Source organism: Microtus oregoni, unplaced genomic scaffold, assembly GCF_018167655.1.
Source record: "Microtus oregoni isolate MIOR12 unplaced genomic scaffold, Mior012 000049F_ref0000343, whole genome shotgun sequence".
Classification (NCBI taxonomy): Eukaryota; Metazoa; Chordata; class Mammalia; order Rodentia; family Cricetidae; genus Microtus; species Microtus oregoni.
The window spans coordinates 4,330,510-4,345,944 of NW_024543223.1; the positions used below are offsets into that span (position 1 = coordinate 4,330,510).

Consider the following 15,435-nt stretch of genomic DNA (forward strand, 5'->3'; position numbering starts at 1 on the left):
CCCTGGCCCCATCCTCCCTCTGTCCAACACTGCATCTTCACCAAGAAAGCTCTCCCAGGTCTGTTCCAGCTTGGTCCTGCTATCTTCAAGAAGCCTCCTCCAGCTTCATCTGCTCTCTGACTGGCCAAGAAGCCTGGCCAGGCACAAGAGTTAGTGGATGCTTGGTCAAACGCTCACAGGTTGGAGCCAGGTGAGCAGGACCCTGTGTTGACTGGCAGAGCCCTACCCTGCAGGGTGTGATAAAAGCTGAAAGGGACATATGCATGTGGGCATGGCATGGCAGCCTGAAGAGACCTCCTGTGCAGGGATGCTTAGCTGGCTCTCCCAGGGCACACAGAAGACTGGCGCAATAGAGAAGAGCCTGTAAGAACCCAGACCTGCATCAAGGCCCTGCATGTGCCCACACCATCTACAACTTAGCATGTAAAAGTCCCTTCAGCCACTCACTACCCACCCTCTGCCCCTACCTCTACCTTGATGCTTTCTCATGCCAGCGTAGGAGAACATATCCTGTCTCCTTGAGCCAGGCCAGTGTGAGAGAGCCACAGGCTCTGGCCCTGGATAAGATGAGACCCAGTGTGCAGTGGTTGCAAACAGCAGCCTCCTTGGTAGCGTACCCAGCCTGTTACCTGTATGGGTTGCCCTAAGGGACCTTGCAGACAATGTTCTGGCACTTACTCAAGTCTCTGATCTCAATGCTGTCGCCAATGTAGGTTCCAGACAGGCATGCGGGGTGCCTTTGGGGAACCCCAGGGCACAGTGGCCAGGGTTCACCTTGGGCAAGTCATCATGTCCTTCCGCACCAAGCTGCAGAATAAGGAACATGTGATTGAGGCTCTTCATAGAGCCAAGTTCAAGTTCCCTGGCCGCCAGAAGATCCACGTCTCAAAGAAATGGGGCTTTACTAAGTTTAATGCAGATGAATCTGAAGACATGGTTGCTGAGAAGCGACTCATTTCTGATGGCTGTGGGGTCAAATAAATCCCTAATTGTGGTCCCCTGGACAAGTGGCGAGCCCTACACTCCTGAGGGCTTTCACGGTGTTCTCCTGTACCTTGCCAAATCATGTTCAGTAGTAGTAAATGTCACATCCAGTCTGGGGAAAAAAAAAAAAAAAAGACAAGACTCAGAACAGCTCCTACCCTGCCTGCTTTTCCTGCCAGGTGTGCTCTTAGGCCAGTCTCCCAGCAGCCTCAGCCTTGCCCTCATGGTTGGCCTGATGTCTCCATGTCTGTTTGAGGCCAACTCTCCCTCCCATACACCTCTTCCCAGTGAGATTCTAGCCTGAGTTGACTCCATCCCAAGGTTCCCAGGTCCTGAGAGTCCCTTCCATGCCCACCCTCAATGCTTTAATCTATGGATTGCCCTGCCTTCTGCTGTCACCCAAATGAGTGTCCAGTAGCCTTCCACTTTGGTCCTACCCAGAACCAGGCCTGCCAAGGGGAAGCAGCCTCGCTGTGAGGTGCTTGTTAAAATCAACAGTGACATTCCTGGGGATAGAAATGAGAAAGTCGGCCTAATGAATCCTCAGACCTGATTGGTCAAGCAGGCCTAATGTTTCCTAGGAACATGATTGGTCAAGTGGGCCCTTCCCTGGAGCACGCTCTCCACTGGCTTTGTCTACTCGTTCACCAGACATTTATTAAGCATCTACTTTAATCCAGGAAGAGGATGAGCACCTGGGAACACAGCAGTGACCAAGGCGAGCAAGGTCTCCCCTAGTAAGATGACATCCTAAAGGAAGTCTGGTCATGTCACATGTTGGAGTTCACAGGACCGGGGAAGAGAAAGGGACATGAGGGGGTGGACAAATTTTGGAGAAATCAAGGAGGGCCAGGGAGATGGCCCAGCCATGCCAGCATGAGGACTTCAGTTCAGATCCTCAGTACCCATGTGCTGTGTGCAGTGGCAGATACCTGTAACCCCAGTTTTGGGGGACAGGTGGGAACAGGGGATTCCTATAATTTGTTGGCTACTAGATTAACTGAATTGGCAAGTTATATATTCACTGAGAGACCCCGTCTCATAAAATACGGCAAACTACTGAGGAAGGCACTTGACCTGTGGCTTCTCCATGCATGCGCCCCCCCCCCCCCAGAGAGACAGAGAGAGAGAAGTAAGGAAAGAACTTTCTTGTTTTCAGATAAAAAATTATTATTATTATTATTATTATTATTATTATTATTATTATCCCGTGTGTGTGTGGAGGAAGAGTGAGCTTGGAGGAACTAGCAGGAGCAAAGGCTCTGAGATGGGAGTGTGCCTGGAGTATTGGAAGAGCAGCAAGGGGACAGTGTGACCACTCAGAGTGGGAACAGTGAACGGAGGCTCCCAGGAAGGCCAGTGGGGCTGGGGAGGCTTGGGCTCACCTAAGGACAGGGTCTCAGCTCTGGGAAGATGACAGGCTATGGGGAACTCTGAGGAGAGAGCCTAACAGATTCCCCCAGGGAGGAGCAGGTGGGTGGAGAGAGGAAGAAGTAAGCTAAGGGTTGGCAAGGGCCCTGTACTGGGCACAAGCAAGTCGGACCGCCAGATAGAAGTACAGACAGGATATGGGGTGTGAGGACAGGAAATGAAAGGGAGCCTTGCCTGGCTGGGGAAAGAGGTTCTGGGATAAGGGGTTGCCAGGTGAGCTGCTAAGGTGGTCTCCAGTGGCCAGGAAGAGGATGGCCTGGCAACTTTGCTTTAGAGCAGGTGTTCTCAACCTTCCTAGTGCTGCGACCCTTTAATACAGTTCCTCATGTATGGGGGAACCTCAACCATAAAATTGTTTTGTTGTTACTTTACAACCTTAGCTTTGTTATTGTCACGAATTGTAATGTAAATATCTGATATGTGATCCCCAAGAGTCGCGACCCACAGGTTGAGAACCTTAGAGGACAGTCTATGTCCCACCCTGACCTCCAGCCTGGTCTTGGCCCTTGCATGATTCTGCACCTTTGCCAGACTGCAGTTGTCGGTGCATATTCTGGGTCCTGAAAGAGCCCACCAGACCAGCAGCACGGTCCTCAGCAGGCGAGGGATAGGCATGCAGGAGGATGGCTCACTAAGCATGGGCTTTGCAGAGTCTGCTCCCCCCTCTTTATGGCTGGTAAGGAGGCTTTGCCTCCCTTCTGCTCACGGAAGTCTGGGGTCTGTCCTGCACATCCTCCTGTCTTTTCAGCTCCGGTTGGGAATTCTGTGTGCCCAGCTCCTCAGGCCTCCCCTGACCTACATTTCTATGGCTATTCTCTGTGCGCCTGGGTCTGTCTTCTCTGAACTCCGTATCTGGAAGCCAACCCTGCCTCTGCCTTCAGTCAGGTTCCTGCAGGTGGCACCAATGTCTGTCTTTGCTCTATTTCCTTACTGATCTCCGTCCCTCCTTCAGCTCTGGGGATAAGAGTTGCACTGCGACCCAATGACATCGATGTCCATTTTCCTGTTAGCTATGTGGGTCAGGATTTGCCGTGAATCATTTCAGTGTCAAGCAGCGTCCTTTATGGACTCATGCATCTGATTAACTGAACTTGACACCAGGGATGGATGTGTCTAGCCACATCTAAGCCTAAGCCAAGTCTCAGGAGTGAGGCAACTGTGTGAGACAGAGACATCAGGGGACAGAGGCAGGGCTGAAAGTGCAGAATTCAGGGCCAAACAGCCCAGCGATCTGCTCATGGCCTTCTCTACAGGAGGTGAAGCAACCCAGGGCTATGTTGAATGTCAGTTGCTAGTGTTCTGTTGACAAAGGGTTTCAGATATAGCTGGGGATGGCTGCTCTACCTGTAATCCAGAACTCAGGAGGCTGAGGTGGAAAGATTGTCACGAGTTTGAGGCCAGCCTGGTTACAAAGTGAGTTCCAGTTTGGACTACAGAGTGAGACCCTGTGTCAGAAACAAAGAACAAGGAAAAAATTACGGGCGGTGGTGGTGCACGCCTTTAATCCCAGCACTAGGGAGGCAGAGGCAGGAGGATCTCCGTGAGTTCCAGGCCAGCCTGGTTTACATAGAGTTCCAGGCTAGCCAGGGCTACAATGTGAAGCGCTGTTTCAAAATCAAAATAGAAGAGGGTCACAGGTAGCTTCAGCTACTCAGAAGTGATACCTGGGCATCTAGAGATGGGGGCATGATGGGTACCCCAGAGGGTGGGCATCTTAGCCAGTCAGCACCTGCCTCCTTACCACTCGGATCCTTGAGTACTAAGCTGTGGGCAAGCGGTGTGAGCCCTGGGACCAGAGACAGAGTGTGTATCTGAGGGCCGAAGAGCCAGGATTCTGGGCACACTTCCTGCTCCTCTCTCAGTTACCTGGCGGGTGGACTGCATCCCATCACCTGTTGACTGAAACTTCTCCAGATTTTCTGGTATTTTCCTATTGGGCACCAGCCTCTCTATATTTGGTCTCGATGCTCAGCCATCTAATTTTATGGCCTCTGCCACTTCCCCTACACCCAGTAACCTCTCTGCCTGCAAGGATGCTTCACATCGAAGAGCTAAGTGGAGGGGCTGAGCGTGGGCCCTTTGGACCTGAGCAGCCCTGGAACAGGTGGACAGAGGCGTGACCCACATTTGTGCAGCTACAACACCCGCCCCCCCCCCCAAGGTCTGGATGTTCCCCAAGTCCCCCATAGCTCAGGGTGAATGACTCATACCCAGCTCCTCCAGCCTCAGCCTGGTCTGGAGCAGCCAGCGGAGCCCCTGTCTCTGCAGCTGCTGGGTCCCCCACACCTGGGCAGCTCCCTTTGGCCCCCAGTCAGAGCCTGTCCTCCCTTGGCCTGTAGCTTCTGAATCTAGGACCTCGAGTCAGTTCCCTTGGGGATAATTCCCTCTCTGACCCCCAAGCAGTGAGCCTTCTCTTTGGAAGGTTCCACTTTTCTCAAGCCTGGCTCCACTCCAGGTTCACATTCCCGCCTGGTCTCAGGGCTCCCTCAGGAAGTCATCTCCGAGGAAACCACGGCTCTCCAGGTCCCTGCCCCTTAAATGGGGTCCTTCAGGTCTACAGATGGGCCAAATGGGCTGAGTCAAAGTCCTTAGTGAATGTGCATAGGGGATCTTGTGTCCTTGACTACAGCACTGGAACCCAGCACTGGCCATAGCTGAAAAATCCCCAGTAAGATTCCAGAGGTTCCCAGCAAACCCTCCTTGACTCTTGAGGGGTTAGTGACCAGGTGGCCAGGTGACCAGGTGTCCTTCCCTGGTGCCTGGATTTGAGTCAGACCCACCCAGCAAGTTTGCAGCCAGAAGACAGATTCTGAAGGAGGCCACTAGATAGAAGGGGTGGGTGGGTGTGTGTGTGTGTGTGTGTGTGTGTGTGTGTGTAGTCATTAACTTAGATCTAGCGAGCATCTACAGTTTGCTGGTTACAAACCCCCCGCATCTTAGTACACCAACCAATCTCCTGCGCTGCCATAGCCTGCACTGTACTACGTTGCCAGAGAAGGGGAGGGAACAAGTTGAGAAGCAAGAGAAACAAGTCCAGGGTGGGGCGGAGTGAAAGGGCGTGGGCGGGACCTGAATCTGGGAGGGGGCTGGCGGCGCGGGGGGAAGGGGGTGCGGGGGGGGGGCAACTCGGAGGCGGGGCCTACGCCGGAGCGCCTGGCTGCCGGGTCAGCCCGCCGCAAAGCTGGGCAGCAGAGCAGGGATCCGCCTCCCGGACGCAGAGCCCGTGGGCTGGGAACCGGCGGGTAAGGCATCGCATGGGTCTCGGGACGGGACATGGACATGGGCGGCGCAGTTGTGTCTCAGAGACCTGCCTGGCTCCTTTGAACCTGTGTTCCGCCGTGGGGTGGGAGTGGGGTAAACAGCGGCGGCATCCTAGTCCTAAGTCTGGGCGGTTCAGTCCAGGAGGTGAAGTGGTGTCCTGTGTCCCTCCGGCTTCTCTGGCACCCGCTACAGGGCCCATCTAGAGAGGCTTCCAAGACTCAAAAGGCTAATTTTCTTCCATTCCCTCCTGGTAATACAAACTTTCCTTTCGTCAGAGAAGTTTGAGAGAAAAGCCACCTGTTAGAGCTGATTCACGCTGACTGATGCACGAGTGGCGGGGTGTGGGGAGTTTTCAGATCTTGAGGAAGAATGACTCTCTGAGAGAATGGAGGAGTGGTCGAGAGTTGTAGGTTAGCCGACATGTGGGTCTCCACCTCCGCCCTGCAGCCCACCCTTCGTGCAGCCCTGCGCCTTGGCTGTTAATCGGTTGAAAGCCCGGTTGGAGCTTTTGTTTGTTCTTTGCTTGATACTGGTGGTTCTGTACCGCCTAGACATGTGACCCCAGTAAGCGGTCCTGACACACCACCCTGACTGGGGCACTGTGGGGACCTCTGGCATGAAATCCCACTTGAAGCGGCTCTGGAACTGTCACCTGCTGGGTCAATGGGGAAATGCACAGAATTGTTTCACAACAGAATGGGTCCAGGGGTTAGGTCCGGGGCTCGGAGTCCTGGTTCAGGTCCCTGTGCCAACTCTGTATGGCCTAGCTGAATGCCAGCCCTCACTCAGTGGCTTAGGTCCTTCTGGACCAGAGGAGGAGCTGGACTGTGTTCTTTTCCTGGCAGGGAATCCCAGTCCGTGGCCTCAGATCCAGCTCTCCACTCTAGGGTCCCAGGAGTGGCCCCAAGGAGTTGAGAACCACAGATCTGTCCACCTCCTTTCCCATGCCCCTCTGTCTCTCTGGGACCTGGTCCTGGGTTCTGGATGGAAACAGACCCTGGCAGAGGGGACGAAATGAAAGGGTAGTTTCTGATGGGCAAAACCACCTGGCAGGAGGGGAGTCCAAAGAGTCTAGCCTTTTGGGGGTGTCCCCTATAGAGTTATACAGAAGCCCCCACTCAGGAGGCTGGGCTAAGAAATACAGAAGGAAGGCAGGTAGACTCCAGAACTGTCTTGGCCCCTCCTATTCACATGGATAGAGGAAGTGGAGGGCTGAGTCAACCCCCAGCGTCTCGTTGCCCCTGTATGCGTGCATGTGCACATGTAAGCCCACGGATAGGAAGCCCAGGCGATTCAGAGAGTCAGAATCACCTGCTTTAGTCATACAGGGAGAAGGAAGAGCATAAACTCAGGCTGGGGTCTTGGGTTCAAATCCAGCTACATGATATTCGTCATGTGTTTGTTTCCTGTTGCTGAACCTCCACGACATCTGTAACAGGACTGGGAATCACTTTCTACCCAAGGGTGGTTATGAGTGCCCATTGTCTGCTAGTGGTGTGTAGCTGATACTCAGATCCTGGGAGTGCTTCCTCTGTGTGTTCTTGTCACACAGGGACAATGGGCCATTTCTGCTTGTGGTTGAGGTTGTGTGAGGTCAAGCCTGGAGAGGCCTGGGGCAAAGGACAGGTTTCCAGGTTCCTGCCTGCATTGGTCTTGCGGGCAAACACCTGTGTCTACAAGGATTGGCCAGTGTGGGTTCTCTCCTCAAAGCTCCATTATGAGGGGACCAAGGGTCAGAGATTCTGACAGGCCTTACCTTCCTGTCATCGTCTGGCTGGTTCATGTCCTCCGTATTCCCTGGGCAGAGAAATGTAGGGCTCTATTCTAACCCTGCTTGGCAGGGGAAGTGGGCAGCCCGGGCAGAGAAGATGGGGAACTTAAGGCCAGGAAGGCAAGGCTTATGGGCTGGACACGTAACTGTTAGGTAGGGACAGACACGCCAGGGAGGTCATTGACCTAAGTGCCCTGTGTGTACCAGGCATAGTGAGAGCATGGAGAAGTCTGGAGAGCAAGAAAACACACTCTCCAAACCTGAGAGACTGCCTCTGAGAGTTAGGTACCTGCTGGGCCTCAGGAGTCCTCCATGGTGCTGTCTGGGCACCCAAGGAATGCACTGGAGATGGTTCCATGAATGGGGTGCCTAGGAGCTGTGGGAACCTTCCAGGCTCTCCCTCCACCTCCCTCTCTGCCCGTCAGCCTGTGCCTAGGGGGCAGTGAAGATGAAGATGAAGCCCAGAGAAATACTGCTGCCTGCTGTCATGACCACGGCCCTGGGCCTCCAGGCAAATTATACTTGGTTTTTTGTTTATTTGTTTGTTTTGTTTTGTTTTTTTGAGACAGGGTTTCTCTGTTTAACAGCCCTGGCTGTCCTGGAACTAGCTCTATAGATCAGGCTGACCTTGAACTCACAGAGATTTGTCCATCTCTCTGTCTCCCCATGCTGGGATTAAAGGCATGCACCACCAGCACCCAGCTATACTTATAATTATACTTATAATTATAATTATAAGTTAATGATTTATTTATTTTATGTACATTGATGTTTTGCCCTCATATACGTCTGTGTGAGGTTGGATCCCCTGGAACTGAAGTTACAGACAGTTGTGAGCTACCATGTGGGTGCTGGGACTTAAACCTGAGTCCTCTGGAAGAACAGTCAGTGCTCTTAACCTCTAAGGCATCTCTCCAGCTCCAAATTATACTTCTCAACTCTTGCTTTTCTGTTCTGTAAAGCAATGTGAAGGTTCAGAGTCACGTGACTGGGCCTGGGCTCAGTGTCAGTCCCCCACCCCCACCCCTACCCATGAACCCCAGGGAAAATAGGAACGAGACAGAAAGCCACCTGGTCTTCAGGTTGAGGGCCATCATGGGAGCCCAGAAGCCATCCCAGCTACCTTTGTCTTCTTCACCCTGACTTCTGAGGTTCCAACACCAAATGTTTGGACTTCCTGTTGCTCCGTGTTGTAATCACTGGCCCCAGGATCCAGAGGCAACTCCTTGATCCCCATGAACTGGCCGCGGATGGTTCCAGGCATACCTGAGTGATTTTTGCTAGCTGGCTTCCAGGAACAGTGTTGGCTTGATCACTTGGGGCAGTCACCTGGAGAGGTCAGCTAACAGGCACCCTTGTGGCATACACTCCCGTGCTCAAGGGTCAAACTCCGATTCCGAGAACTGTTGCCTGCTTCCCTGTGAATCACGTTTACTGCACACACAGGCTGGGCATGCTGGGGTGGCCCACAACCAAACACGCCTACTTTAGGCAGCTGAGTCGGGTGCAGGGTGTCTGCCTGCTTGAGCCTGCAGATGGGGGTGTGGTTGTTGGCCTGGAATCTGCCAGGTTGGTGCTATGCATGCCATGACCAGAGCTGGGCTCCCTCATGGCCCAGGGCTGAGCCAGCTCAGGCTGGTTTTCTGGGGTTCTCAGAGCAGAGGCTGAGCACCAAAGGCACGGAGTTGTCACGAGAACCGAGACAGAACCGTGACAGAACCGTGTTCCAGGCCTTGTCCAGCTTGTGTTTGGGGGCTTCAGCACCTTCCCTGTGAAATGGGATCACATCAGGATTGGCTCATGGGATATTTAAATGAGAATTCCCTCAAACTTCAAGTGTCACAGGCCTCTGAGATGCCCTCTCAAGGCAATGTCCTCAGGCCTGAGGTGGGGATTCATGCTCTTGTCCCTGAACAGTCAACAGGTCTATTTTGGGGGATTCTCCAGTCGGTACCTCAGGGTATTATAATCTGTTCTGTGGTATTGGAAGGACAGCTGTCCCTGGCTGGGCAGTGATGGTGCACTCCTTTGATCCCAGCACTCGGGAGGCAGAGGCAGATGAATCTCTTAGTTTGAGGCCAGTCTGATCTACAGAGTGAGACAGGACCCTCAGGAACCCTGTCATGAAAAAAATAAAACAAAACAAAAAGGTATATAAAAAAAGTATAACAAAGAGAAGCAATACACCTGTCCCTATACCCTGGGCTTTCGCTATGGCCTACCAACCATGCTGAGGCAGGTAAGGAGATTACCAAGCCCTTACAGCTGCCTACTCCACAGGGTGGGAGGAGGCCAGGGCTAGTCTGGGGGCCTAGAATGCTGGGCTGGCCAGCTTTGCCTCATAGCTTCGGAAGCCTAGAGCAGCACTCAGAGTTCATCTGATACCTGGATGGGAGGGGGGAAGGATCTGGGAATTGCCACTCCATCCTGTTCCCTGCCTCTGTGACACTGGCAGACTCCATTTCAGAGGGCTGCTTATCCGAACTAATGTCCCTCCCTCACGTGCTGTGTGCTCTCCGTACCGGGCCCAAAGCCAAGCCTGGGCCATAGGAATGGTCAGGCCCACAGGTGTGAGGACAAGGATTGCCGGGAGAAGCAGTACCTCAGTGTCTGGCCCATCCCACCATGCTCTCTGAGAAGGAATTGTTGTTAAAGACATAATTATCTGGATAGTGATCAAGGGGTCCTCTTGCCTGTCCTGCTCCTGCGCCATGTGCCTCCTCATAACTGTATTGCCATGACCTATCTGTCCACCCCCTCCCCCCATCAGGAACTCGGGCGATAGGGGACTCTGTGTGTTGGCCTCAAAGTGAGAGGTACAGGGCCTTCCTGAGCAGGGCAGTTCCTGCAGGCTGGGTGGGTTGGGCAGCTGCTGGCAGTGGTGGTGCAGGATTCTGCCAGGTTCTTTGAAGTTGGTCTGCCCCTCCTCTCACCTACACTCAACTCTCCATTGAGTGCTGAAGACAAACACAGCCCTGTCATCCTGGAAGCTGTGCCACCTAGGCTGGCAGACTTTCCACCCAGACAGCAGTGGGTTCTCGTGCTGGGGCCTCTCACAAACCTCTCTAGTTTCTGCCACAGCCCCTCCCATGGCCACTATCTGCCACTCAGCCTCAGGGACCCAGCCACCCCTAAGCCTGGTCTCATTCAGCAGCAGGACAGGTTGGGAGACAAGGGACTTTTATTTTTATTATTTATTTATTTATTTGGTTTTTCGAGACAGGGTTTCTCTGAAGCTTTGGAGCCTGTCCTGGAACTAGCTCTTGTAGACCAGGCTGGCCTCGAACTCACAGAGATCCGCCTGTCTCTGCCTCCAAGTGCTGGGACTAAAGGTGTGCACCACCACTGCCCAGCTCGGCAGGGACTTCTTTCTGGTAGAAAGAACATTTGCCAAGCCCTGAACAACCATGTGGCCCTGCCCTAAACTGAAACAGTGCCCTTCTCTGCGACGGCGCCTGCTCAGAGACACACATTGACAGTCCCTGGAAGGGGAGGTACCGTGATCATGAAGGTGGTTTTCCTGGGGCAAGGCTTAGCCATTGTCCTTTAGATGTGCTGACCCCTGCAGCTTCCCCAAATGTAGGGACTTCATAATTTGTGGTAGTGGACGATCATGTTCACACTCTCATCTTAAAAAAATAAAAAGAGGAAAAAGATACACATTGAGGCCAAAATTGAAGTCTCCCATAAGCTGCCTGCCAGAGGCTTCTTAGGTGCTGACCCCAAGAACTAGAACCTGTAAGAGGCCCCGGGGGAAGGTGGAATTTGCAACCATTAGGAGAGTGGGGTGAGCTGGCATCTGGAAAAGCTAGCCTGGAATCCTGAGCTGGCAGATTTGGGGAGCTCAGCCCTAGAAAGCACAGTGCCAGACACTGAGCAGGAAGAGGCACAGCATAAGCGCCCTTTGACCCTGTCTGCTCCCCTCCACACACACACCCATTTGAATCCAGGAAAGGGAGCTCCTTTCTGGAAGAGGGAAGTGATTGACATTGACCTGATGTCTAGGCAAACTGTGTTGAGGCCTGGCCCGGGCAGGCAGGTCCGAGGCCAACTGCCTGGGTCTGACCATGGCGGAGTGAGGGATTCAGCTCCTTGTTGCCATTACCTTCTTTTTATCAGAAATCTCTAGAAACCTATTAATGGCCTCTTGGGGTCGGGTTGGTTCAGATAGCTTCTATCAGACCATGCTGTGTGAGCTGGGGTCCTTCACGCTTTGTATAGCGCAGGCATAAAAGGCCTAGCCTCATGGGGTGTATGATGGGTTGGGATACATAGTAGTGACCCAGTGGAAACTTGATCTGTGCAGGGCCTGAGGACCTCCATAGTTGGTGTCAGGCTGTCCAGGTTCCCCACTGACTAGAGGTAAAGGTGCTGAGAGTCAGGCCTCGGCCTGAAACTACCTTGTGACTTGCACCCGCCACGTCTCAGGACTTCATGTTGTGCTTCCGGCTGGCCACCTTCCCTAGGGATTCCTGCCCAATCGTATTGCTTGTCTGTCCAATTCTACCTGTGGGGTGAGTGCACAGCTCCAGGGGGCCCCATTCTAGCTTTTGAGCCTAGCACGTGCCAGGGCTGGGACTTCTACAGAGAGGGAGCTTCTCCGGGGTGGAACCTCAGGGCAGGAGCCATCTGGAACAAACCGGCCTTCCAGGCTTCTCTAGAACTGAGCCCTTCCCTCTCGGACCCAAGGCTATGGCTGCCCAAGGAAGTGGGGCCTGGCCTGAGGCACGTGCTCTGACTAGAGGGCCTGGCTCTGGTTTTGCCTACTGTGGAGTCTGCCGTTGTGTCCACTGGACAGAGCTCAGCCCTGAGACCCCCAGCTTCAGGAAAGTTCAATCTCTGACACCAGTCTTCCCATTTTCTCAAAGATGTCACCAGAAGGATGAAGTGCTGTGGTTGGCAGTGGCTGTGCCCACTCCGGAGACAGGAAGTTGCCTGAGGAGGAAGAGGGTTGAGAAAGGCCATTCTCCTGTCCCCACCTCTGGGCCCTGCCTCAGACATCCCTTCCACAATCAAGGTTCTTTCCGCTGGGCGTCAAGGGAGCAGCCTGGGTTGGGGTCCAGAGACACAGGAAGAGATCCACTCCAGGCCCAGGCCTCAGCCCACTCTGGACCGCCAATGGTACATGAAGTACCCTGTGGAGTGGGGGCAGGAAATGGATTGCTGGTCAGAAGCGGGGAGAAAGGAATGGTACTGGCCAGTGTGGGTCCTGGGAGCACTGAGGTTGTGTTTGTGATTTTTGTGTGTATGTTTGCTTGTGTCTTTATATTTTTGTAGGGAAACCCATGTGTACATTTGTGTACATGGATGTGGAGGCCAAGGTTGGTGCTGGATGTCTTCCTGTATCATTTTCTACCTTATTTCTTGAGACAGAGTCTCTCACTGGGCCTGGAGCTTGGCAAGTCAGCTAAATTGACTGGTTGACAGGCCTTGTAATCCCGCTGTCTCTGTCCGCCCTCCAGTGCTGGATCACAGTTGTACACCTCCTCACCTGGTTTTTCATGTGGGTGGCTGAGGATCTGAATTCATGCCCTCATGCTTGTGTGGACAGTGCTTGGCTGACTGCTATCTCCTTGGGGGAGTCCTATGGTTTGTGTTTTTAAGGATCACGTTGAGATGGGCATGGTGCTACATCCCTCTAGCCCTAGCACTTAGAAGTCAGAAGCAGGAGGATGGCTACAACCTTGCAACCAATCTGGCTTACATAGCAAGTTGTAGGTTAGCTGAGGCTACATAGTGAGAGCCTGTCTCAAAGACTGGGAAAACAAAACTCACTTTGGAGTCTGGAGACCATCTCAATCTCCCCACCCTAGGGCAGTAGCCCCTGAGGAAACTGGGGAGCAGTGTGACTGTAGGTGAAAAAGCAGGCCTGTGGGGAGAGAGAGGTAAAGTAACTAGGGAGGGGGTAAGGTGCCACAGAGGGACCCTTGGACAGGGAGCAAACCTGGTGAGGACTGGGGCTAGTGGCTCAGACTCTGTCCAGCCCAGCTTGCTCCCCACACAGCCCAGGCTGGGGTTCTTTTTGCTGATGATGGCAGCTAGGTCTCTCTCAGGAGGAGAGAGACAGACTTGACTTCCTGAGGCTGTGTCCACAACACTGACAGAGCTGTGCCTCAGCCCCTACGGACAGTCTGTACCCAGGAAGAGAGACTGCCACGTGGAGGCTTAGACCTGAGCTCTGCTGACCACTAGAAGCCATCTTACTTCCGGGAGCTTCCGGAGCGGAGTGGGGGTGATATGGGGGACAGGTAACAAGGCCAGGCACTGCCACACTGGGAACAGGGAGTCTGTGCACAGGAGAGCACAGGACTTGGGGTTAACATGGATCTGAGGCTGTGGTGGTCAAGGACTCAGACTGGACACGTCTCCATTCTGCAGGAGGGCTTGAAGAATCAGGCTCAGGGAACAATGGATGGGACATAAACGCCATTAGAGGCCCTCTGTCTTCAGAAGCCTCCCCACCTGCTGCCTGAGGATCCTGAAGGCACTGTCACCAGCCTGAACATGGGGCATCTGACCTGGGTTGGGAGGCCAGGTGAAAGTGTTTTAGAAAGGATGGACGGGGAGGTCAAGGGTCAGAGGGAAAGTGGCTAGGATGTCAGGGTGCTGGGTGAAGACCTTGAACCCTGAGGCCAAGCTCAGTCACCTTTAACAGCTGCCTGCTGCTGCGGCTGAGGCAGGGTGTCTCAAGGCAGGAGAGCGTGGGGCGTAGGAAGCCTGGTCTCATAAGGAGACAGGTAGGGCCTTTGGGTGGGTAGAGAGGAGACCCTCCCTTCCCCCTGACTGGCCTCTTCTGACTGCCAAAGACTAGACCAAAGTGCTGAGAAGAAGCCAGGTCTGGGTCCCTCTCCCGCCCACAAAGGCCTCCGAACAATGGGGTAGTGTGAGGGTGTCTGGGAATGGCTAGGACAGCTGGGCCCACACTGGAGGGTGAGGACAGGAGCCAGCAATAGGCTGTGAGTCATGGTGTCCACCACCAGGCCTTTGAGGCCTTGTGTTCCCAGATGAGGAGGAACAAGCAGTTCTCAGTTCCGCAAGCCAGGGTCTGGCCTGCACCTCCTTCCTGCTTTTGGTCCCTCTCCACATCCATTCCTGTGTGTCCCCTAGTCCCTTCCCTCTGTTCTGACTCTCTCTCTCTCTCTCTCTCTCTCTCTCTCTCTCCTCTGACTATCCATCTTGAGACCTAGATCTGATTACCGCAGCTCCCCATGGCCTCTTCCTACTGAGACCCCAATAGAGGCTCTGTGCTACCTTTGATGTGTGGTTGACCCCAAGAGGAACCCAATGAGAGGGCAAAGTGTTACCTTAAAAGGAGACCTAAGAATTTCCTAAGGGGTAACTTGCTGCAGAGGTGTGCACCTACTGTCTCAGCCACTAGGGAGGGTCGAGTCCAGGGCATTCTGGACACCATAGCAAGACTTTGCACCACAGAAATGGGGTTTACAGGTACATCTGAGTGGTAGAGTTCTTGTCATGCGTGTGTGTGTGTGTGTGTGTGTGTGTGTGTGTGTGTAACCACACTATCATAGAGAACAAACAGCAAAAGCTAAGGAATAAAAAGTGATAAAATCCAAGAGACTGAGGAATAAAATAAACTAAGAGAATAAAAATTAAGCAGCATCATCAAACAATTGGGACTCCGTCTGGGGACGGGGAAGAGATCCTGTGGGTTAAGACAGACCTGAAGGTCCCATGTGGAGAGTGTGCAGGCAGGGTGGGGGGTTGTCTGCTGACTCAGCCTGAATGGGCCCTACCTGCGGCAGGCTGGACAGGGACCAGAATAACCTCAGGAATCCATAGGGTACAGAGAAGCTAAGAATGAGGGCCTTGGTGGCCCTGGGCACTGGAACTCATCCAGGCTGAGCAGATCCAGGGAGCCTGTTGATTCTGTGTTGCCCAAGGAGGCCGATGTGCTGTGAGAAATACCGGAGTGTTGAGCAACAGATGCTGGAGCAGGCCACGGCCACTCGCAACCACAGAGATCAGGG

At 53.6% G+C, this 15,435-nt stretch overlaps 1 protein-coding gene, 1 non-coding gene and 1 pseudogene across 2 annotated transcripts in view; all 3 read left to right on the forward strand.

The window, feature by feature from the left end:
• The first annotated feature begins 557 nt into the window (after nt 1-557).
• On the forward strand, nt 558-665 carry LOC121436616 (annotated as a pseudogene).
• Nucleotides 666-5,542: 4,877 nt separating this feature from the next.
• The window catches only part of LOC121436592 (SH3 domain-binding protein 2), a 37,286-nt gene continuing 27,393 nt past the window's right edge, over nt 5,543-15,435 (forward strand). The window contains exon 1 of the mRNA XM_041636609.1: nt 5,543-5,657. The gene's annotated coding sequence lies outside the window, so the exon portion shown is untranslated. The remainder of the gene's footprint in view (nt 5,658-15,435) is intronic.
• Nucleotides 10,923-11,079, forward strand: LOC121436618. The gene has a single exon (XR_005972717.1). It is a non-coding gene; the product is annotated as a U1 spliceosomal RNA (small nuclear RNA).